Here is a 23,188-nt window from a genome sequence, read left to right as displayed (position 1 = left end):
AGGCGAATGTTTTTTTGGATTGTGTCGTGAATCCAAATGTTTATTGCTGCTTGTTTATATATACTAACATTTTATGTTTTTATTTGCAGACAAATGAAATAAAAGATGACCTAGAATTTTTGGATCTTACTAACCAAACTCCAAAAGTGACTTCAAGGGCGACTCCAAAACCAAAGACAAACTCTACCGTACTCGACCCAGCTACATCTCAATCGACCCCATGTGGTTATAATACTTTCGGCGGTGCTTACGCCGAAAAAAAAAACATATGGAAGACCAAGACGAAAGGCAAAGAGAATTTAATAATGGTAACAAAAATTAACTTGCGAAATTTTAAATACGCTGAAAGCCATACACGAAACCATAGATGTTAAGTAATTATTAGATAATGTTGTTGTTGTTGTTGTAGCGATTAGTTACTCCCCGAAGGCTTTGGGGAGTGTTATCGATGTGATGGTCCTTTGTCGGATACAGATCCGATACGCTCCGGTAACACAGCACCATTAAGGTGCTGGCCCGACCATCTCGGGAACGATTTATATGGCCACATTAAACCTTCAGGCCATCCCTCCCTCCCCACCCCCAAGTTCCATGAGGAGCTTGGGGTCGCCAGAGCCTCGTCTGTTAGTGAAACGGGATTCGCCGCTCGAAGGTGAGGTTGACAATTGGGTTGGAGAAGCTATATATTGCGCTACACAACCCCTTGAATCCCCCTTAGATTAGATAATGCTAATGATTGCTAATTAACCTTCATTTGCGAAATTCTCTAATTCATTAAACAATTATAAAGGTTCACCTAATTCCCATTAGATAATTGAAATTTTTATTCTAATGGTAAATCTATTGCAATTAGTAGCCATTAGCAAAAAAAAAATTGGTTTACCTTTACAATTAGAAATCTAATTGACTTCTGCTAATGCAATTAGATATTCAATTAGCTCGAATTAGAATCAATTATTTATATTTATTTAGATCATTATTCGTTCACTTCAATAATTCTTTGAAAAAATTTATTTTTATCAAAATAATTGATTCTAATTCAAGCCAATTGAATATCTAATTGCATTAGCAGAAGTCAATTAGATTTCTAATTGTAAAGGTAAACCAATTTTTTTTGCTAATGGCAACTAATTGCAATTAGATTTACCATTAGAATAAAAATTTCAATTATCTAATGGGAATTAGGTAAACCTTTCTAATTGTTTAATGAATTAGAGAATATAAACCAATTGCATCAATTGCTAATTCTAATTGGAATTTGACATGTATGCACGAAACCCTCAAGTCAATAGAAATGTCGTTAAAACCACAGTCTTTTAATGATTAAATTACCATTATACACATTCTCAAAAGCCATTACAACTTAAAAATCCCCAGCATCAGCGTTTTTCTATAAACTGGTTGAAAGAATATATCTCTAGCGACCGACAAAAAACCGTGGCCGTAGTCAAAAATATAGGAGCAAAATTTAAACACAAATATATGTAAATTCTATCTATTTTACGTTGTTTTCTCAATTTCTATATTTTTTTTCATAATTTTATATCAACAAGCATAGTAATTAATTTTGAACACTCCAAATTCGAGAAACTTTTTAAGTCACCCCAAGCTTTAAAATTGTTTTCTTAGAAATCTTAAAAACTGTCTGAATATGCATTTTTTAGCCCCATTTCTCTATTTAAACTTATTTCTTTTGTTTGGGAGAATATGCTAAACACTTCAGAAAAAAAAAAATGTCAAAAATAAGCAGAAATTTTAGGATTAAAGTTGAATTTTGTTTAGCTAGTATTGATGGAATTCTGGTTTCTCGATTTTTCTTGAAATTTGAATAAAGTGTTTCAAATTAATTACAATGCTTTGTACATACATACAAAGTATCTATTTCATACAAAACTACTTATGAAACAAATTTAATGAAGAAATATTGAATATTGAAATAATAGTCGCAAAGTAGTTTATATAGTAGTGCATACATATTAATCAGCATTCAAATAGATAACGTTTTCTTTTTTCTCTAACTCATTACACAATATAAATATAAACGTAATAACTCACCTAAAAACACATTACAACTTCCATTATATTTAATAATTATATTTACAAAAAAAAAAAAAAAAAAATATCATTTATATATACTAATAATTATAGTTAAAAAATTGTTGTTCGTGTTGTTGTGGCGATAAGGTTGCTCCCCAAAGGCTTTGGGGGGTGTTATCGATGTGATGGTCCTTTGCCGGATACAGATCCGGTACGCTCCGGTATCATAGCACAATTAAGGCGCTAGCCCGACCATCTCGGGAACGATTTATGTGGCCACATTAAACCTTCAGGCCATTCCCTCCCTCCCCACTCCCAAGTTCCATGAGGAGCTTGGGGCGCCAGAGCCTCGTCTGTTAGTGAAACAGCATTCGCCGCGGATAGGTGACAATTGGGTTTGGAGAAGCTATATATTCCGTTGGCAACCTGAAGGGTTGCGCTACACAGCCCCTTGAATCTGGTATTCTAGTCGCCTCTTACGACAGGCATACCTACCGCGGGTATATTCTGATCCCCTAACCCGCTGGGGGTGTTCTGTGCATATATGTAATACTCCTATGTTGCTACAAAAGGCTAGGTACATTCCCAAACATCAGAGTGCCGATATATTGATGTTTAAACGTTTTTGTTTTTGTATTCAACAATCGAATGTACCTAAATTTAAATTTTTTTCTTGTCACACTTATGCTGCTACAATCACAAAAATTTTATAAGCTGTCTTGTTTTGATTCCGAATTCAAAACACATTGCGAGCATTTTCTATTAGCAATATAGGAGTATTACATTTATGGTTCTGTCTGCTGTGTATAATTTTATGCAACTTGTTTGCCTTTTCCTCCTTGGCCGCTAATTTCGTTCTTCCTATTCTAAATTGTAAAATTATCCGTAGCCAATCAACGGCCAGTATACTCTTTTCTACAATCCCAGGGAAACGTATTCGCCGGCCTGCAGCTCAACCAAATCTTTTTTACGGTCTGGAAGGGAATGATAGTAAATTAATGCTATTTGGATATTGCGGAAGATACAGAGGTAGATACAAGTAGACAAGCCAACGAATCCTATTTATTTCGCAGGCCACGATAAAGCCACCCCAAGTTCCTTTCGGAAAAAGGTAGAAGGGTTAATGTGGTTTCCCGAGATGGTCGGGCAAGTACCTTAATGGTGGTATTTTCCGGAATGTACCGAATCAATATGCTGTCCACATCGACAACAGCTAAACTCCCGAAAATCTTCAAGGAATCTCCTTATCACTAGAGTGAAAATAGTTTTCGATCCGTGATCTTGTGCGGGAACCTATTGTTAGTTATACTGGTCTTTAACACCGAGTGTTGATTCACTTTAACATTTTACAAATAATATCATAAACCATTTGTAAAGAGTCATATCCTAGTTTTATTTATCCATCGGTTAAGAGCCAAAAGTGATTCTTCGTCAGGAATCTGGCCACCACGTTTCTCTGTATACTTCAATGTCAGCTTAGAACGAGCCAAGGGGTATCTATGCCAAGTTAAAACCTTTAATGCCAAGTTTTCACAACCCGGTAACGGATGAATATTAGCCATACTAAAGACCATATTACATTGGGTTAACCGCAGACAAGCAATTAATTCTGACAGATGATGTTTGCGCGCAGAAGCATCATAATCATACCAACGTTTTGCAGCATTAAAAACACCTTTCTCGCACCGTACATACAAATTGTCTCTTTCTATGATAGGTTGCAACTGTTTGGCGTCAAAATCTAAAAATTCACTGCTCTGGGTTACCTGTGAGATAATAAAACAATAAATTTAATGCTCAAATAATCGCACACGTTAATTTACATGCATAAGGTTTTGTGTTTCGTAAGCCAGAATTTTTTCATTTAGTATCTCCCACTGAATCTACTTCTTCAGACTATATGCTTGCTGCAATGTGAAATCGGTTATATTCTCTATTATAAAATCAACACAGTTTGCAACAGCGCCTTTCAATTGTGTATTAAAGCCGCTTTTAACATCCGATCCACATTGTCATTGGTTATGAGCGTTTTGCCGGTATAGTAAAAGGCGATTAAGCGCTCGAAAGTGTCGCTGTCGATATTGGTGGTTTCTATAAAGGGAGCTAATAAGGGCTTGCCGCCGATAGAATTAGACGATGAGCCGTAATTCTGTAAATACATATATAACAAGCGTAGCTAATGTATGTGACATACAAGCTGCAATAGCGTTAATTCAAATGAAAGTTTACTTACAAGGAAGATGGATTTGTTAATTTGATTGTCACATCAACTAAATTCTGGTCGTCAAATAGTTCATATATTTGAAACAAAAGGTTTTCAATAAAGTACTTGGCTCCATCTGAGGCGTTGCCGTGTGATGTTACATGCTGCCATTGCTATTGCGTGAGGAAGTATAGTTTTGTTTGTAATTTTGAATTTTAGAATGTTACATTACTTACTTGGATACTCCGTGGTGTATGCTTTTAGTTCGGAAGGTTGTCGTTGTTGAATTTATGGACATTTTGGAAGTAGTTGCAATATATCCAGGAATTGCCTGATCGAGATAAAAAACTGTATTTTTTTCCGGTTTTGGGAATTGAATATTCCAATTCCAATAGATGGCAAGAGGACGCTTACTTACTTACTTAATTGGCGCTTAATCATCTAAACGGTTATGGCCGTCCAACAAGGCGCGCCAGTCGCTCCTTCGCTCCGCCAACCGGCGCCAATTGGTCACACCAAGGGTTTAAATCGTTTTCCACCTGGTCCTTCCAACGGAGTGGGGGCCGCCCTCTACCTCTGCTTCCATAGGCGGGTTCCGATAGAAACACTTTCTTGGCCGGAGCATCATCTTTCATTCGCATAACATGGCCTAGCCAGCGCAGCCGCTGCGTTTTAATTCGCTGGACTATGTTGATGTCTGCGTATAGCTCGTACAGCTCATCATTAAATCTTCTTCGGTACTCGCCATCGCCAACGCGTAGAGGTCCATAAATCTTTCGAAGAACTTTTCTCTCGAACACTCCCAAAGTTGGAGGGTGGGGCCGTGTGTAGAAGTCCACGAAAGTGGGGAAAGCTTCTGACCGCCATTCACCTGGGAATGGCCAGAGCGATTCTTTTGCATGCGGTTCAAGCAGCTCACTACTGCCGGTCGCTTGCGGCCAAGTATCCTCTGGGTAGCCGCTAAACACCCGTTTAGCGGTGAGCTAATGTGAGAAGGCGACAACCTGGCTAGGCCACTCTGACATAATCGGTTTAAGGGCTAGCCGGGGGAGATTTCATCGGCAGCGTCTGTACACCTCTAGGTGCGGCTGCAAGCGGGCGTCTGTCTTGGAGCAAGCGGCTCGCTATATAAACGTGCCAAGTAATATTTTCACCCCCGCTGAGCGGGTTGTGCACTGGGCTCGGGACCCGCCACGTAAAACCATACTCCAATGAAATATAACAACAAGAGGACGCTTAGATTGCCTCTTAAATCGCAAGGTTAACAAACGTATAATGGTAATATACTTGCAACATTCAGACGTGCCTAAGCAGCTAACACGTCGCAAAGTAAATACCTGTAGCACAATATTTTTCTTTTATTATTATAGTCAAGGGATGATTGTAAATCACTTATAATTCCAGTTTAAGCAAAAGTTCACAATTTATAATGAATCTTGAATTTTCTTCTCTTGCGATTAAAAAGAATTTGTGTTTGTTATTATAACTTTTTCGCTATTGGTGACAGATCCTATGTTCCATTTCGATTGTTCCATCGATATGATAAAAACTCACCACTATTATATCGCAAGGTGAATTGAGTGCGTTACAGAAACACTTTTCATATCGAAAGCGATACGTGCCTTGCGATAGCAAATCGTTCGTTATTATAACGCAAGGTTACAGAAACGGGCTACAGAAACGTTGGGAAATGCATTGTATGAAAGGGGCAGTGACACGCCCATTTTTCAAGATTTGAATTTTTTTCCATTTCTTGTTATAATGGCACAAAATACGATTGGTACAAAACTATTTTTGGCTAACATTTAACTTATTATTTTTGCCTACGACCCTTTTTAAAGTCATTTATGTAAAAGTGGGCGCGTTCTTTAACCTATCTTATCCATTTTTACTAGAAATATTTCCTGCTATAAGGAAATTATATGTACCCAAGTTTGTTACGATATGTTAATTTTTCTTCGAGTTATGGCTCCCGAAACAATGAAAATTATTTAGACAAAAAGGGGCGGTGCCACACCCATTTTCGAAAATTTTAGTACCCTTTAATACATGCATAAGGCTAAGTTTATGATCGAGCGTAATGGCATCGCGCGATGCGACGAGAATCGCTGTTAGCGATCAATTATATTACTGCATATGCAGATGTTTATTACAAAGCGATTTAGCGTAAAACGAATTGAGCGAGTACAAGCGACAAAAGCGACGAGAATTTGCAACCAAAATATTTTGATTTGGCTCAGCGAAATTAGCGAAATATATAGATGTTTTTATTGAAAAGATACGTGACAAGCAGTGTTTGTGGAATTTGCGTCATGCAGTTTACCACAATCGGGATTGGATACACTTGATATTTTTTTCTTATGTATACTTTTTAAATATTTTTTCGTAATAGCTATTTTCTAATAAAAAATTTTACGATTTAATGTACGCATGTTGCTTTCTCTACACTGCCACAACGTTAATAATATATTGTTGAGCATTCCATCGCTTGCGATTTCTCTCTACTATAAAAACTCAATCGCCAGCGATAACGCTAGCGAATATGTAACAATCGATGGAGCATTTCTCGTCGCATCGCTCGACCCGATTACGCTCGATCGTAAACTTAGCTCAATATTTAAAATTTTAGAGATACGGATTTTTTTCATAGAAAAAGTTCCACAGGAACGAGAAAATTTGACATTAAATAATCTATTTTCCGGAACATTTATAAACGACCAGACTATCTTTTACGGTGGATACGTCAAGTTTAAACGGCCCTTTAGACCATATTTACATATGCCCGACCCTTCAAAAAACGCGAGTACTCTATAAATAATGTATGGAATACTCCATTGGCAGTATAGGACTGCTCCAAATCTAATCTGTATTCATATAAAAAATGTGCTCCAATTAACATTGCGATGTCCTAGGAGAGGAGTAGGTGATCCCACTCTCGCTTTGTTTGTGAGTATTCCATAGAGTACATACGTGAGAGTACTTTCCAAAGTACTTTCACTGTGTACTCCATGGAGCACCCACAGAGGATCATATGCCAAAGTACTAAAGAGGATTTGTGTCGGCAAGAATTATCGGAGTAAATTTAATTTAAAATGAAAGTAAATGAAGAGGGGCAATACAACTTTTATATTTTTTCTATGAATATTCTTATGATATTTTGCATTTGCGTGAATAAGGAAACTAACATTTCTCTATACTATAGTATGTATACATAAAACCAGTGCGCGGTTGCATTTTATATTTTATCAGGGTTGCCATAGTAAAATTGTATTATCAGTTATTTGTACGCAATATTTTACTTTTGGCAACTCTGTTCAATCGTCATCATGTCGTGATCACGGTCGTTAAAAAACGAGCAATGATCGGCTGATGGTGGTTCGCAAACGTATTGCAAAGGAGTATTGTTAGAGTACTCCAACATGAAGAAAATGGAACACGTAATCCAACAATTTTTGCAGGGTAATCTACAATAGCCATCATCCAGTGAGTTTTCTAGCTCCGTATAACGCTCAATTCTCACGGGAATGCTCTGGATCATTGGGAGTCGTGATATTTTTGTACATATGAGTTGTGATAGGTAGATGTCGCCGTTGTATTTCATTTCATACCGCGGCTAAAGGCCGAGCAGCGACATCTATTTATGAAAAAAGTAAGTTTATTAAAGCCAGCGTTGCTAAACCAATAACGCAGAAACCGAGCGATCGTTATCGGCTAGTCATTGACTTATCATTAAAATTGCCATATCTATTACGTTCATCTCTCTTATTTACGCGTCTTAATGTTTCATTTGTTAAGAAAATTTCAGAAATATTTATTGGCTTAAAATGGACCAAATAATAGAATTTATTGAATTAGTAAAAACAAATCCGTGCTTATATGACAACACTCTTCCAGAGTATCAACGAAGGGATTGTACGGAGCGGGCTTGGATAGAAGTTTCAGAGCAAATCGGGTGGAAAGGTAACTAAGAAAATGTTAAATCAACAGTTTAAGAAGAATTCTGTTCTACATGCAGTTGCGTGTTTAATAGGAGTCCCCTCAGCTAGTTAAATTGGCCAACAGCGATATAAACTCATATGCGTTAATTTGAATACGTTTCTATGTGTTATACACTGGTGCTACTGCGTTCGGGTCGTGGGAGGAAAACCACGCAACATGCGCCGTTGCCTTAGCATTGGGATAAAACTTCAAATAGCTGCTTAAAACAAGCACAATTGTTATAAAAGTCCCATAATCGCGGTTAAAGGAAACTAGCAGCTCCAACAGGATTGTTAGACCATAAGAATGCTGCTGTTAGAGGCGATGGTTGAGCCCCAGCTGGTAAGGGGGTCAGAATATACCCGCGGTAGGTATGCCTGTCGTAAGAGGGGACTAAAATACCAGAATCAAGGGGCTGTGTAGCGCAACCCTTCAGGTTGCCAGCGCAATATATAGCTTCTCCAAACCCAATTGTCAACCTCACCTATCCGAGGCGAATCCTGTTTCACTAACAGACGAGGCTCTGGCGACCCCAAGCTCCTCATGGAACTTGGTGATGGGGAGGGAGACCCCAGCGAGTTAGGGGATCATAATATACCCGCGGTAGGTTTGCCTGTCGTAAGACCCGACTAAAATACTAGACTAAAATACCAGATTCATGGCCTGAAGGTTTAATATGGCCACATAAATCGTTCCCGAGATGGTCGGGCTAGCACCTTAATGGTGCTATGGTACCGGAGCGTGCCGGATTTGTATCCTGCAAAGGACCATCACATCGATAACACTCCTCAAAGCCTTCGGGGAGCAACCTTATCGCTACAACAACATTGGGGAGGGAGGGATGGCCTGAAGGTATCGAAAGTTTCATTTTGTATCAATAACAGAGAAGAATATTACTTCTGTCAAAAGATATTTTAAAAAAAGTTACAAATTTTCAGTGACTGTATGTAGGTAGTACTTTCTACGTCTATGCAAACGATTTTCGTGCAAAAAACTGCATTCTGCCTCGAAGTTTGGCTCTCGGCAGGTGTATTTTTTTTTTTTGCTCTTTTGTGAATATCTTCATGGTAGCGCCGAGAAGGTGGTGGTAGCTTGCTCGCCATCACACCAAAATTCTGGCTTCAAGGCTCGCTTAACCGAGCTCTCAATATTGTTAAAAAAATTTTTTTCAATTAAAAAATAAAATTCAGAAAAGCGTATTTTTACTAACATTATCATTGATACAATATGCATATTTCATTCATGCATTTATACTCCAATATCGATGTTCCATGCATACATTTACAACTGGGTGGTTAAGTTAGGTACTAAAGCTTTGAGTTGCAATATCCCGATCGAAGTTGTACCAATGTAAAATGGACCGATGGTTTTTAAAAAGATTCGCCTCATATTTACTAAGTGGAATATTTTTTTTGTTTAAATTCCTATTTTTCAGCTGCCGATTGTAAAGATAAGTGGCGATATTTGCGCAGTAGTATGGTACGCAGCATTAAGAGAAGACACCGCTATTATCTCCACGACTATATGGAATTTGTGCTAAAATATGTTAGGCCACCTAAAGCTTCAGACAAAAGCCGATACAGTAGAAGGGACGATTCATATTCCAGTATGGACCAGTTTGAAAACAGCAGACATTTCGAAGAAATTTACGCAGACGAAAGTACATGTTTCGATCCAATGGTCGAAATGCCAGAGAAGACAGAACTGCCAATGAATAAGGCAATAAAAAGGAAAAACGATCATAGCGAAGTAAGCTACATGGCGGATTTACAGGAAGTAAAGCCATCTAAATCCAGTAAAAGCGCGGAAAGGGAGCAAAGCAAAAACTATCGAGAAATGTTCTTACTAAGTTTAATGCCGGATGTTGAAAAATTAACGGATGCAAATTTTATGCAGTTTCGTATCAACACAATTCTTGAACTACAAAATTTTGTAATTAAGCAATCAGAGCCTACCAACAATGATAATGAAGATAGTTCATAGCCATTTTTTTCACTACAGTGTATTCATTAACTGGCATTTAACCGCCTAGGCGACTTTGGCCGTTTCGTAACAAGTCACACCAGGTATGTCTGTCACATGTTGGGACCACCAAGGGAGATCAAGCCTTCCTCCAACCGCCTCTCCCAACTCAGTGGAGGTCTCTCTCTTTCTCCGCTTCCAAATATAGATGTCGATTGAAATACGTGTTACTATAAGTAAAATATAAAGTATATATAAAGATGTAAATAAATTATTTTATGTTAGTGGTTATATTAATAAGAATCGCTATTCATTCTTATTTTTGGCCCGTTAACTACTACAACCGTGAAATCGTTGATAGGACTGGCTGGAGCATCAGAAAGTTAGTACACAAAGTGAAAATTATCAGGACCAACAAGGCGATAGGTGTTTCCATTATACCTTGTACATCTCTTGAAACCCCTTCTCTCGGTTGTGTAATTCGAATACGCACTCGTGCAATGATCGATCTGTTGGAAGCTCTTATTTCTGAGTTATAGATTATTCTCAGTTTTCACTTGTTCAAATTTGACGTCACCTTTTTGCCTGGTTTTCATTAGACCAAAATCGCCGACATCAAAAACCACCGCATGCTGACCCGTTACTTCGTTGTTGTTGGTGTGTTAACAGTGCTTCGCCCCATTTAATGGGCATGACCACTAACTAATTGTCCTCTAACAGGAATCGAAGGAAAATGGCAGTTTCAACAGGGGCGGACCATGGGAAGGCGTTAGAGGCGTAGGTTTCACATTAAAATTGAAAAGATGATTGTTTTCATGTGGGGACACATCGCATGCAGAACATACATTACGTATGTATGTTGTTGTAGTTATAGCAGTGTGTCGGGGTATTGTTACAGTACCCAGAACGAAGTTGGGCAAGGGTGACTCGTGTCTCCCTTAGTAGTGCGCTTTCTTGTTGTTGTTGTGTAGCGATATGGCTGCTCCCCGAAGGCTTTGGGGAGTGTTATCGATGTGATGGTGGTTTGCCGGAAACAGATCCGGTACGCTCCGGTACCACAGCACCATTAAGGTGCTAGCCCGACCATCTCGGGAACGATTTATGTGGCCACATTAAACCTTCAGGCTATCCCCTCCCTCCCCAACCCCAAGTTCCATAAGGAGCTTAGGGTCGCCAGAGCCTCGTCTGTTAGTGAAACAGGATTCGCCGCGGATAGGTGAGGTTGACAATTGGGTTTGGAGAAGCTATATATTGCGCTGGCAACCTGCAGGGTTGCGCTACACAGCCCCTTGAATCTGGTATTTTAGTCGCCTCTTACGACAGGCATACCTACCGCAGGTATATTCTGACCCCCTAACCCGCTGGGGGAGTGCGCTTTCTTCTTCCGCAATAGTAGGATATAGTATATTGATAACAGAGTTCTCTGGGCGCGTCTTGGCAAAGGCGTTTACCGATTCTCAAGCAGTTGTTTATTAAGGTGTCCTAGTTTGTTACAGTTTAGCAAAAGCTGCCTGTTCAGCAATTCGTTGTGCTCTTTAATGTTGAGCTTTTTGGCCTCACAGACATTCCGTGACAGTTATGGTTGCAGCATTTCGATAGGCCTGCAGCCTTTTCCAGTATGTGGGCGAGATGTGAGCCTTCTATTTCTTGGAGTAGCGTGCTGTTGTTGGCAAAGCCAACCCAATTGTCAACCTCAGCTACCCGTGGCGAATCCTGTGTCATTAACAGTCGAGGGTCTGGCGACCCCAACTCCTCATGGATCTAGTGGGTGGGAGGGCGCACAGTGTTTCGTGTAGAACAAACTAGCTGGACAAAATTATTTTATGAAATTTTCCGTTTCATATGCATATATTACAACTACGTCATTTTTTTCACCCAGATGTTCTTTTTTTTATTTTTTCCAAAATTTTACTTCATATGCATACATTTGCTTATTTCATATACAGTAACTCATGTGAATAAGTGACATAGATCCAAAAAAATTTAAAGGACTTAAGAAAATTACTTTATTGTACTTAAATTGAATGGACTACAAATCTCAATACTTTAAAAAAATCCTAAAAATTCGGAAAAAAAAAATTAAAATTTTTTATGAAAATTCATCGAATTTTTCAAACATTTTTTAAGTATAATTTAGTTTTTGTTATAGATCGTGACAAATTTTCTTATGGGAAATTAGTTAAAATAAATTTGCGAAAGCGAAAATTGTAAGAATTGTCCAAAACGGGGTATCTACTTATTTATGTGAGTGACTGTACATATGTACATACATATTTTGTATTTATTTGAGTATTTATCCTGGCACTACAATTTTTACAAAATTATTTTATAGTACCAGTCAGGAATGTAAAAGTGAATTACAAAAATAATAATAACAATGTAAATAATTAAATTAATTATGTGAAAATTACTTATTACAAAAACTTAAAAGTAAAGTATCATACAAATTAGAAAAGACAGTAGACTTATTACAAAAACTTAAAAGTAAAGTATCATACAAATTAGAAAAGACAGTAGATTTAAATTAAATAAAACCTGATCCAACAAAAAGTTATAGGGTAGGTTATGTTGTTGTTGTTGTTGTAGCGATTAGTTACTCCCCGAAGGCTTTGGGGAGTGTTATCGATGTGATGGTCCTTTCTCGGATACAGATCCGATACGCTCCGGTAACACAGCACCATTAAGGTGCTGGCCCGACCATCTCAGGAACGATTTATATGGCCACATTAAACCTTCAGGCCATCCCTCCCTCCCCACCCCCAAGTTCCATGAGGAGCTTGGGGTCGCCAGAGCCTCGTCTGTTAGTGAAACGGGATTCGCCGCTCGAAGGTGAGGTTGACAATTGGGTTGGAGAAGCTATATATTGCGCTACACAACCCCTTGAATCCCAGGGTAGGTTATCTTTTATAATTATGATATTATTCGCTATCATCACTTTCATTCGATGAGTCACTTGTGGAATAGTCATGAGCATCAGCAACACTACTGTGAAAGCTTGAAACAACTGGGGTATTTATTGACTCCTCCACATTAGCGGGGACAGTAAATTTAAGACTTCTGAAGTCAGACTTTTAAATTTTTTCTTAGGTATCTCCCTAAAACTTTTAACTAAAGGATCCGATGTTATAAGCAACATATTCATAAGATCTCTATTCGTGGCTGCACGCGACTGCTTTTGTGTGTTATCATCCCTAAATCGTCTCATATCTTTGTTAAGGGCTTCCTGTGCTTCCTCAGAAAGTTGACCAATAGGTAAAATTGCTGATTTTATAAAAACAGTACTATGCACTAAGATTTTATGAACTGTAACAGGCATATTAAACCATGGATAGAGATCTATGTATAGTTTTTTAGTCTCGACCGCAAATTTTTCAAATCTTTGGATATCTATATTTTACCCAGATGCTAATGCGCGAAGGAGAGTGTCGAATCTTTTGATGAGCGTTACATCCAATCCCGTAATCTCAGCACTAGCCTCAGAATTTTCGAAAAACCTACGAGCAGTGTTGCCGTCATTGGTACTGCCGAAACCTGGTTTTGGTTTATCCACTATCAATCCAAGTACACTTTTAAATTTATTCTGGATTTCGTTGGAACGTAGCTTTACACACTCTTTATCTGCCTCATTCCTAAACTGCCATTTTTTACTTCGAGGCGATAACTTATGTGAAGCAAGCATTCAAAACATATTATCCATGCATGGAGAGTAGACAAACCAAAACCAAGATTATCTCGGTTAGGCGTAAAGTCCCGTAACTCCTTATTCATATCTTTTGGAGTGGCACCACAAATATAACACTTGTGCGGAAGAAGTTTCAGTCAAAGCATTGCAAACTTTTCCGTCAATCATTGTTAGAAGCATATTGTGATTTACGGAAACTTCATATTCTTCGAGCATGTACTTTGCTGGCAACAACGCATTTATCTCCTCTAAAACTTTGTTCTTTTCAAAAACAATAAAATCTTTTTGTGTTATGATAGGCTTTTCTTGACCATAATGTTGCTTTTAGTGCAAATAAAACTCCACTATTACGTCCAAACGTTTCGCTAAGCACCTTAGCTTCCTCAGGGGCGAAACTGCATTTATTTAAATATTTTTTCAATTTACCAACGTAGTTTGACATGAAATTATAAAAATAAGATTTCAACTAAGATTTTCAACAATGTCCAAAAATTAAAACCAAACAAAAAACAATAAACGAAAATGGACTTATTGTTTTTTGTTTGGTTTTAATTTTTGGACATTGTTGAAAATCTTAGTTGAAATCTTATTTTTATAATTTCATGTCAAATTACGTTGGTAAATTGAAAACATATTTAAATAAATGCAGTTTCGCCCCTGAGGAAGCTAAGATGCTTAGCGAAGCGTTGGGACGTAATAGTGGAGTTTTACTTGCACTAAAAGCAACATTATGGTCAAGAAAAGCCTATCATAACACAAAAATATTTACAATAATTTATTGACCGGCTACAACTAATAATAAAATCTTTTGTTTCTTTAGAAAAAATAAATTTAATTGGACGACAATACATGGTAGAAGAAGGTCGAGGATTCTGCCAAACAATATTACCTTTTTCATCCTGTAATTGAAGAGGAACGAAAGAAAATATAAATAAAAACTCGTCAGTGTCAGAACTGCATGTAAACTTTTGCTTATATGTGCTATGGCCAGAGCTTCCATTGCAACCCCACTTGCTGATTAAAGTATACATCAAGTTTGTAGGTAATAAACTAACAAAAACTTCTTCATTTGCTAAAACTAAACGCTCAACAGTTTTATCTAATACGGACTGGACTTTAATTTCCGCACGTGTTTCACCCACATCAATTTCATTTGGGTAGCATTCTGCCTTAGCTTTTTTTAGACTATAAAATGATGGATAAACCTTATGACCTGCCTTGATGCTCCACTTCCGAGTCGTTTTGTACCCATGAGTCGTCGACTTGCTATATCATGCTCAAGCATCTTGCATCTGGCTCACATGTAATTTTTTTGCCGGATATTTGAGTAGTTCCCTGTGATTTTTTATAATGTTAGCAACATTTCTGTTTCCGGACATACGCGTTGATACTTCTGCCGCACAAAGTAACTCACCAGGACTTCTAGATTGCGAGGTCATCCATTCGACGCCTTTTGGTTTTTTTACTGCAGCTAACAAAGTCCTTCTTTCGTCTTCCGGGGCCGGGGTAACCTGAAGAAGTGGTTGGTTGGTCTGATGGCAACTTTGAATCCACCGTTATTGTAAATGTGAAGTCTGGACTCGAAAGCCACTCCGAGTTTTTATTCAAAAATCGCTCCTTATATCTTCCAGAAGTGTCCCACTTTTGATCCAGCTTCGACGAATATGCCGATATTTGTAAGCTTAAACTTTTTATCGAATACTCGGCTGCTTCGCTTAAATCGTACTTAAGTACAACAAAACTCAATAATTCTTTATATCTGCTTTCCTTCAACTGTTGACCCAAATAACAAAAAACTCCGTTCTTGGTACGGTTATAACTAACTGCTTTGTGTTGTTGATTTTCCGACAGGGCGAATAGTTGATGATTGTTGTGCCGCCATCTTAAGTGTCGTTGATCGTTCTGATTTGTTATCAGTTGTGCAGGATTTATATTACATTCAGGTATTGGCGTAGATGCTACCAAATTGGGTTGTTTTGTGTAGCGTTCCTGTGTGGTTATACCTGCATTGGGGTTGCTTTGTATGTACCTGTTTTTATGCCTTGGTGACTGGTGCCGTAGGTTGTGGCAGGTTGAAGTCAGTGATCTGCGTCTTTTTGCTTTTGGTGCGCTCTTGTTGACCTTGCGCGTTTATTTTTGTGTGTTTTATGGATACCTGTTTGTTCCCTGTACCTGGGAATTGGTTTTGCCGTTTGTAGATCAGCTTTAAAGGTTCAAATATCTCGTCGGAGCTGGTACGTACATACATCCTATTTTATATGTAGAGATAACTAAATCTACAAAAAAAAATTAAAAATAGATGTGCAAAGAATTCGCAATGGTTTTTTCTTTTGACTATATAACATATGTAAAATTTAGCCCGGATGTCCCGGATGTATGTAACTTTTTTGTCCCTAAAGTTAAAAATACAGAGAAAAAATACCTTTTCTTCTTAATAACGGAATGTTAAATATATTGGCGCATAACCAAAGCCAAAATAAAATAGGTTTTAAATTTCGTTGCAGCTTTTTGACATAATTTTCTATGAGCTATCTGTCATAAAAGTTGCAACTAAATTTAAAATCTATTTTATTTCGACATTGAAAATACTCTAATTGCGAAAGAATTACTATTAAAATATTTTACTTACCTTCGAGCTTAGAATCCATCAAAAAAATTATATAAAAGTGTTCACTTAAAAGAAATATGAAGCTTAATATTCAGCAAGAATTTTTAAATTAATCGATGCATTTTACGGCCATTCCTGCCTTCTTACTTCAATTACTCAATATATATGAGCAAAAATATCAAAAAACAAGTAAGGAAGGCTAAGTTCGGGTGTAACCGAACATTACATACTCAGTTGAGAGCTATGGAGACAAAATAAGGAAAATCACCATGTAGGAAAATTAACCTAGGGTAACCCTGGAATGTGGTTGTATGACATGTGTATCAAATGGAAGGTATTAAAGAGTATTTGCAGAGAGAGTAGGCCATAGTCCTATGGATGGACGCCATTTAGGGATATCGCCATAAAGGTGGACCAGGGCTGACTCTAGAATTTGTTTGTACGATATGGGTATCAAATGAAAGGTGTTACTGAGCATATTAAGAGGGAGTGGGCCTTAGGTCTATCGGTGGACGTCTTTTCGAGATATCGCCATTAAGCTGGGCGGGGGTGACTCTAGAATGTGTTTGTACGATATGGGTATCAAATGAAAGGTGTTACTGAGCATTTTAAGGGGGAGTGGGCATTAGGTCTATAGGTGGACGCCTTTTCGAGATATCGCCATTAGGGTGGGCCAGGGGAGACTTTAGAATGTTTGTACGATATGGGTATCAAACGAAAAGTGTTACTGAGCATTTTAAGAGGGAGTGGGCATTAGGTCTATAGGTGGACGCCTTTTCGAAATATCGCCATTAGGGTGGGCCAGGGGTGACTCTAGAATGTGTTTGTACGATATGGGTATCAAAAGAAAGGTGGTAATCAGTATTTTAAAAGGGAGTAATCCTTAGTTCTATAGGTGGACGCCTTTTCGAGATATCGCCATAAAGGTGGACCAAGGGTGACTCTAGAATGTTTGTACGATATGGGTATCAAACGAAAGGTGTTACTGAGCATTTTAAGAGGGAGTGGGCATGAGGTCTATAGGTGGACGCCTTTTCGAGATATAGCCATTAGGGTGGGCCAGGGGTGACTAGAATATGTTTGTACGATATGGGTATCAAACGAAAGGTGTTACTGAGCATTTTAAGAGGGAGTGGCCATTAGGTCTATAGGCGGACGCCTTTTCGAGATATTGCCATTAGGGTGGGCCAGGGGTCACTCTAGAATGTTTGTACGATATGGGTGTCAAACGAAAGGTGTTACTGAGCATTTTAAGAGGGAGTGGGCATTAGGTCTATAGGTGGACGCCTTTCGGAATATCGCCATTAGGGTGGGCCAGGGGTGACTCTAGAATGTGTTTGTACGATATGGGTATCATATGAAAGGTGGTAATGAGTATTTTAAAAGGGAGTAATCCTTAGTTCTATAGGTGGACGCCTTTTCGAGATATCGCCATAAAGGTGGACCAAGGATGACTCTAAAATGTTTGTACGATATGGGTATCAAACGAAAGGTGTTACTGAGCATTTTAAGAGGGAGTGGGCATGACGTCTATAGGTGGACGCCTTTTCGAGATATAGCCATTAGGGTGGGCCAGGGGTGACTCTAGAATATGTTTGTACGATATTGGTATCAAACGAAAGGTGTTACTGAGCATTTTAAGAGGGAGTGGCCATTCGAGATATCGCCATTAGGGTGGGCCAGGGGTGACTCTAGATTGTTTGTACGATATGGGTATCAAACGAAAGGTGTTACTGAGTATGTGTGACTAGAATATGTTTGTTTTTGTTTGTACGATATGGGTATCAAACGAAAGGTGTTACTGAGCATTTTAAGAGGGAGTGGGCATTAGGTCTATAGGTGGACGCCTTTTCGAGATATCGCCATTAGGGTAGGCCAGGGGTGACTCTAGAATGTGTTTGTACGATATGGATATCAAATTAAAGGTATTAATGAGGGTTTTAAAAGCAGTGGCCCTTAGATGTATATGTGAAGGCGTTCTCGCGATATCGAGCAAAATGTGGACCAGGTGATCCAGAAAATCATCTGTCGGGTACTGCTAATTTATTTATATATGCAATACCACTAACAGTATTCCTGCCAAGATTCCAAGGGCTGTTGAATTCGCCTTGTAGAACTTTTTCATTTTCTTCTACATAATATGGTAGGTGTCACACCCATTTTACAAAGTTTTTTCCAAAGTTAAATTTTGCGTCAATAAACCAATCCAGTTACCATATTTCATCCCTTTTTTTCGTATTTGATATAGAATTATGGCATTTTTTTCATTTTTCGTAATTTTCGATATCGATAAAGTGGGCGTGGTTATGGTCGGATTTCGGCCATTTTTTATACCAAGATAAAGTAAGTTCAGATAAGTACGTGGACTAAGTTTAGTAAAGATATATCGGTTTTTGCTCAAGTTATCGTGTTAACGGCCGAGCGGAAGGACAGACGGTGGACTGTGTATAAAAACTGGGCGTGGCTTCCACCGATTTCGCCCATTTTCACAGAGAACAGTTACCGTCATATGCCCCTACCAAATTGGGGAAGGATTGGTAAATTTTTGTTCGACTTATGGCATTAAAAGTATTCTAGACAAACTAAATGAAAATGGGCGGAGCCACGCCCATTTTGAAAATTTCTTTTATTTTTGTATTTTGTTGCATTATATCATTACTGGAGTTGAATTTTGACTTAATTTACTTATATACAGTAAAGATATAAAATTTTTTGTTAAAATTTGAATTAAAAAAAAATTTTGTTTTAAAAAGTGGGCGTGTTCTTCATCCAATTTTGCTAATTTTTATTTAGCACATATATAGTAATAGTAGTAACGTTCCTGCCAAATTTCATCATGATATCTTCAACCACTGCCAAATTACAGCTTGCAAAACTTTTAAATTACCTTCTTGTAAAAGTGGGCGGTGTCACGCCCATTGTCCAAAATCTTACTAATTTTCTATTTTGCGTCATAACGTCAACCCATATACCAAGTTTCATCGCTTTATCCGCCTTTGGCAATGAATTATCGCATTTTTTCCGTTTTTCGAAATTTTCGATATCGAAAAAGTGGGCGTGGTTATAGTCCGATATCGTTCATTTTAAATAGCGATCTGAGATGAATGCCCAGGAATCTACATACCAAATTTCATTAAGATACCTCAAAATTTATTCAAGTTATCGTGTTAACGGACAGACGGACGGACATGGCTCAATCGAATTTTTTTTCGATACTGATGATTTTGATATATGGAAGTCTATATCTATCTCGATTCCTTTATACCTGTACAACCAACCGTTATCCAATCAAAGTTAATATACTCTGTGAGCTCTGCTCAACTGAGTATAAAAAAGCAAAAATCCCGTTGTTTTGTTTGTTTTCTTTCATGCCTCATTACACTTTTCTTGGAATAAGAACTTTGTTTTTGTCCAGCTAGCTTGTTCTATACGAAACACTGTGGGGCGGGATGACCTAGAAGGTTGCATGTGGTCATACCAAATCGTTCCCAAGATGGTCGGGCTAGTACCTTTAGGGTGCTTGTTACCAGAACGTACCGGATCTACAACCGGCAAAGGACCAACAACATCTTGGTGACAATTTTTGATCGGTCACACCTATTGGATGGGGTGAAGCACTGTTACAACAACAACAACAACCAACAACATCGATAACACTCCCCAAAGCCTTCGGGGAGTGTTCTTTTCGCTGCAACAACAACAGAAGCGTTATGGCAACCCCTTGAGAGGGTTGCGCTACACAACCCCCTGAATCAATTTGGTATTTTAGTCGCCTCTTACGACAGGCATACCTACCGCGGGTATATTCCAAGCCCCCTCACCCGCTGGGGGGTGGTTGACTGTGTCAAAAGCTTTTCAGGTCAAGTGCCACGAGTACCGTCCTGTACTGGGGATTTTTCTGATTCAGTCCGTAAGTTATCTGAGTGTTTATGGCGTTTAGCGCGGTTGTGGTGCTATGCATTTTGCTGAAACCATGTTGGTTGGTGGCTAGGCGAAGAGTCTCCGTGAAATGAGGGAGCAAGATGGTGATTGGCATTTCTACTGTAAATTGTAGTGATGGGTTGGAGGGGCCGCGTTAGCTGGAGGCCCCGCTTTGCGCGGCCAAAGCGGACGGATGATGTGGCCTGCTGGGCAGCGTTGCTGCTACAAGGTGGCGGATTTACGTTTGAGTGTGACGTCCTGGGACGCGAACAGCAGGGAGCCACAAAGGTTTTGTAGAAATTTCGGGGGCGACGAACGTTGGGTTCTATCCCCCGAACGGTGTAACCATCTTTTACACATTTTTGACACCCTGGAAAGAGTATGACCGGCTGAGTTATATCCTGGGACCGGTGCTAAGTTCAATACCTTCCCCGAGCAGGAGGATATGGAGCAGGCCAGCTGTAAGGAGCTGCTCCGAGGATGAAAATTTGTGGGAGGGACGCAACAAATTAAATGGGATTACACTGAAATGACAGCCCTTGGTCTGCACAAAAATTCCGGAGTCGCTTCGGTACATTGAACCGGCTGCCGTGGGAAGCGGCTAAAATTTCGTGACGCTCGACTGGTCGAGGGGACCAGACAATCGAAGATTCCGATAGTGATTGGAGGTGGAAGCAAAAAAAAAAAACAAATAAAATGGTGTTAATTAAAAAATAAATGTAAGGTGCAATAAACTCAGAAGAGATTTTAGACCGAGCTTGGGTTTTATACTTAGAAATGGATAGCTTATTCATTGCTCTCCACATCGCTTGAAAATGGATCGGATCAACTTTGATAGAAAATTTACTCTTAGTTTTCTAAAAGTTATCCCTGAATATACATATGCAATTGTGAAATCATATTGCCTAATCCTTTACTAACATGACAAATATCCTTATATGGGCTGGTCTCTTTATTCAATATTAAAAAATTACAATTTCATGAGTGTTTCACACATATATTTACTAGGAGGAGGCTCTGATACTATAAGAACCTCATGGAGCAATAGCGTACGGCTCAGAGCTTGACAGTTCTACGTGACCATATCACAGGTTTTCGAATATGGTCGGGCTAGTACGAAAAGGGTGTAAGTTTTTGGAACGTATGGGATGTTTATCCGGCAAAAGACCATCAACCACCTTCGCCGAAGGTCTTTATCGCTGATCAATCAAATCATCGACCTCGTCTATTCCTTCTGGACCTATTGCTTGTGATCCCGTCGATACCTTCTTTACCGCAACTCAGGGGAGACACATGTATGTTCTTTTTAGTACGAGAGTCTGTTGTTAATTTCGCCCCTGTTTACACTTGTCAGACTTAATGCAGCAAAATATTGATACCGCAAACATTGAACTCATCTGTGAAAGCTCACTACATACAGGGTATTACGAGTAAAAGTCAAGTGAGTACCTTTTTTCCAAAGGAACCGCAAAAATATGAAGAAAAAAACTAAATGGTAAATGAAAATTATCAACAAACGCCAAAAATCCAGAAGACTAAGGATCCTTGTACCGCTAAAATTAGAGAGTAGGCACATACACTCCCTAAACGCAAGCGCCATTCTGGATTTCCTCAGGGAAATCGGTTTTGGCGAGGTGTTCTGAAGAGAATGACGCCACAATAGATCTACTAGTCGCAGTGCATACCTTCAAAACAATTGCCGTCTTTCAGTGAGTTTTACAGCTCCGGCTCACGCTCAATTCTCACGGAAATGCTCTAGATCATTGAGAGACTTAAGAAGCTGATGTCGTGAAATTTTCGCACACGTGAAATGTGATAGGCAGATGTCGCCGCTGTTTTTCATTTGACTCATACGGCGAAAGGCTAAGCAGCGACATCTATTTTTGAAAAAGTAGGTATATTAAAGGCGGCGTTGCCTACCTTAAAAGAAGTAATTAACAAATTATCTGGCTCACAAATTGAACCAGACTTCTATCTGGATTTATCTGGCTCAAATCGTTGTTGTTGCATTTACATGTAAAATTATTTATTTGGCTCAGGATTTTGCCACCGGATGATAGCTAATATATAATCATTCACTAATCGGATGCACACTCTTTCCGCCAATACGCATACGGCCTCTTTTGCATACCACAGACAATTTCATGTGCAGCTCCAGCGTTATGAGGAACGATTTCGATAGTTCCAGCAGTGCTGTGAATACCATAGATGAATGGGTTTGCGACTCTTTTGTTATCATCCGGGGACAAAGATCCTGAGCTAGATAAATAATTTTGCATGTAAATGCAACAACGATTTGAGCCAGATAAATCCAGATAGAAGTTTGGTTCAATTTGTGAGCCAGATAATTTGTTAATTACTTGTCTTTAGTTTGGCAACGCTGCCTTTAATAAAACTACTTTTTCAAAAATAGATGTCGCTGCTTAGCCTTTCGCCGTATGAGTTAAATGAAAAATAGCGGGAACGGGAAATAATATTCACCCTCCACCTTCTAACTAATAATATTTACACTAAAACAGGTATTTTTATCTTTTTCCCCATAATTTTTGAACGCATTTCTACAGTTGTAAGACAAAATAAAGTTTACCTAAATTTTTGGGCCGTTTTTCGTTTTAGCTGGCACATTTTTTTCTCTGGCACCCGCTTCAACTGGCGCGAGGGATTTATCTGTGATTGTTGCCAGCACAATTTTGAGATAAATGCCTCGTGAGAGCGATAAAAATGAGAGTGTTTCGTATCAAGTCATCTTTGATGCATAATAAAGCCGCAGTTACCCACGAACGTACGTACAAAAAAC

The 23,188-nt window shown here is 38.7% G+C and overlaps 1 protein-coding gene and 2 long non-coding RNA genes across 3 annotated transcripts in view; 2 read left to right on the top strand and 1 right to left on the bottom strand.

Annotated features, from left to right (window-relative positions):
- The window catches only part of LOC137240705 (uncharacterized), a 41,502-nt gene that overhangs the window by 15,574 nt on the left and 2,740 nt on the right, over positions 1-23,188 (top strand). The gene's annotated exons all lie outside the window — the stretch shown is intronic.
- Positions 2,002-4,642, bottom strand: LOC137242663 (uncharacterized). The gene is made up of 4 exons (XR_010950329.1): positions 4,477-4,642; positions 4,271-4,413; positions 3,861-4,186; positions 2,002-3,803 (listed from the first exon to the last, which is right to left on the bottom strand). It is a non-coding gene; the product is annotated as an uncharacterized lncRNA (long non-coding RNA).
- Positions 7,934-10,483, top strand: LOC137240706 (uncharacterized). The gene is made up of 2 exons (XR_010949808.1): positions 7,934-8,200; positions 9,654-10,483. It is a non-coding gene; the product is annotated as an uncharacterized lncRNA (long non-coding RNA).

Source organism: Eurosta solidaginis, chromosome 2 (genome assembly GCF_040869045.1).
Source record: "Eurosta solidaginis isolate ZX-2024a chromosome 2, ASM4086904v1, whole genome shotgun sequence".
In the NCBI taxonomy this organism is placed as follows: Eukaryota; Metazoa; Arthropoda; class Insecta; order Diptera; family Tephritidae; genus Eurosta; species Eurosta solidaginis.
This window is presented reverse-complemented; position numbering and strand designations above follow the sequence as displayed.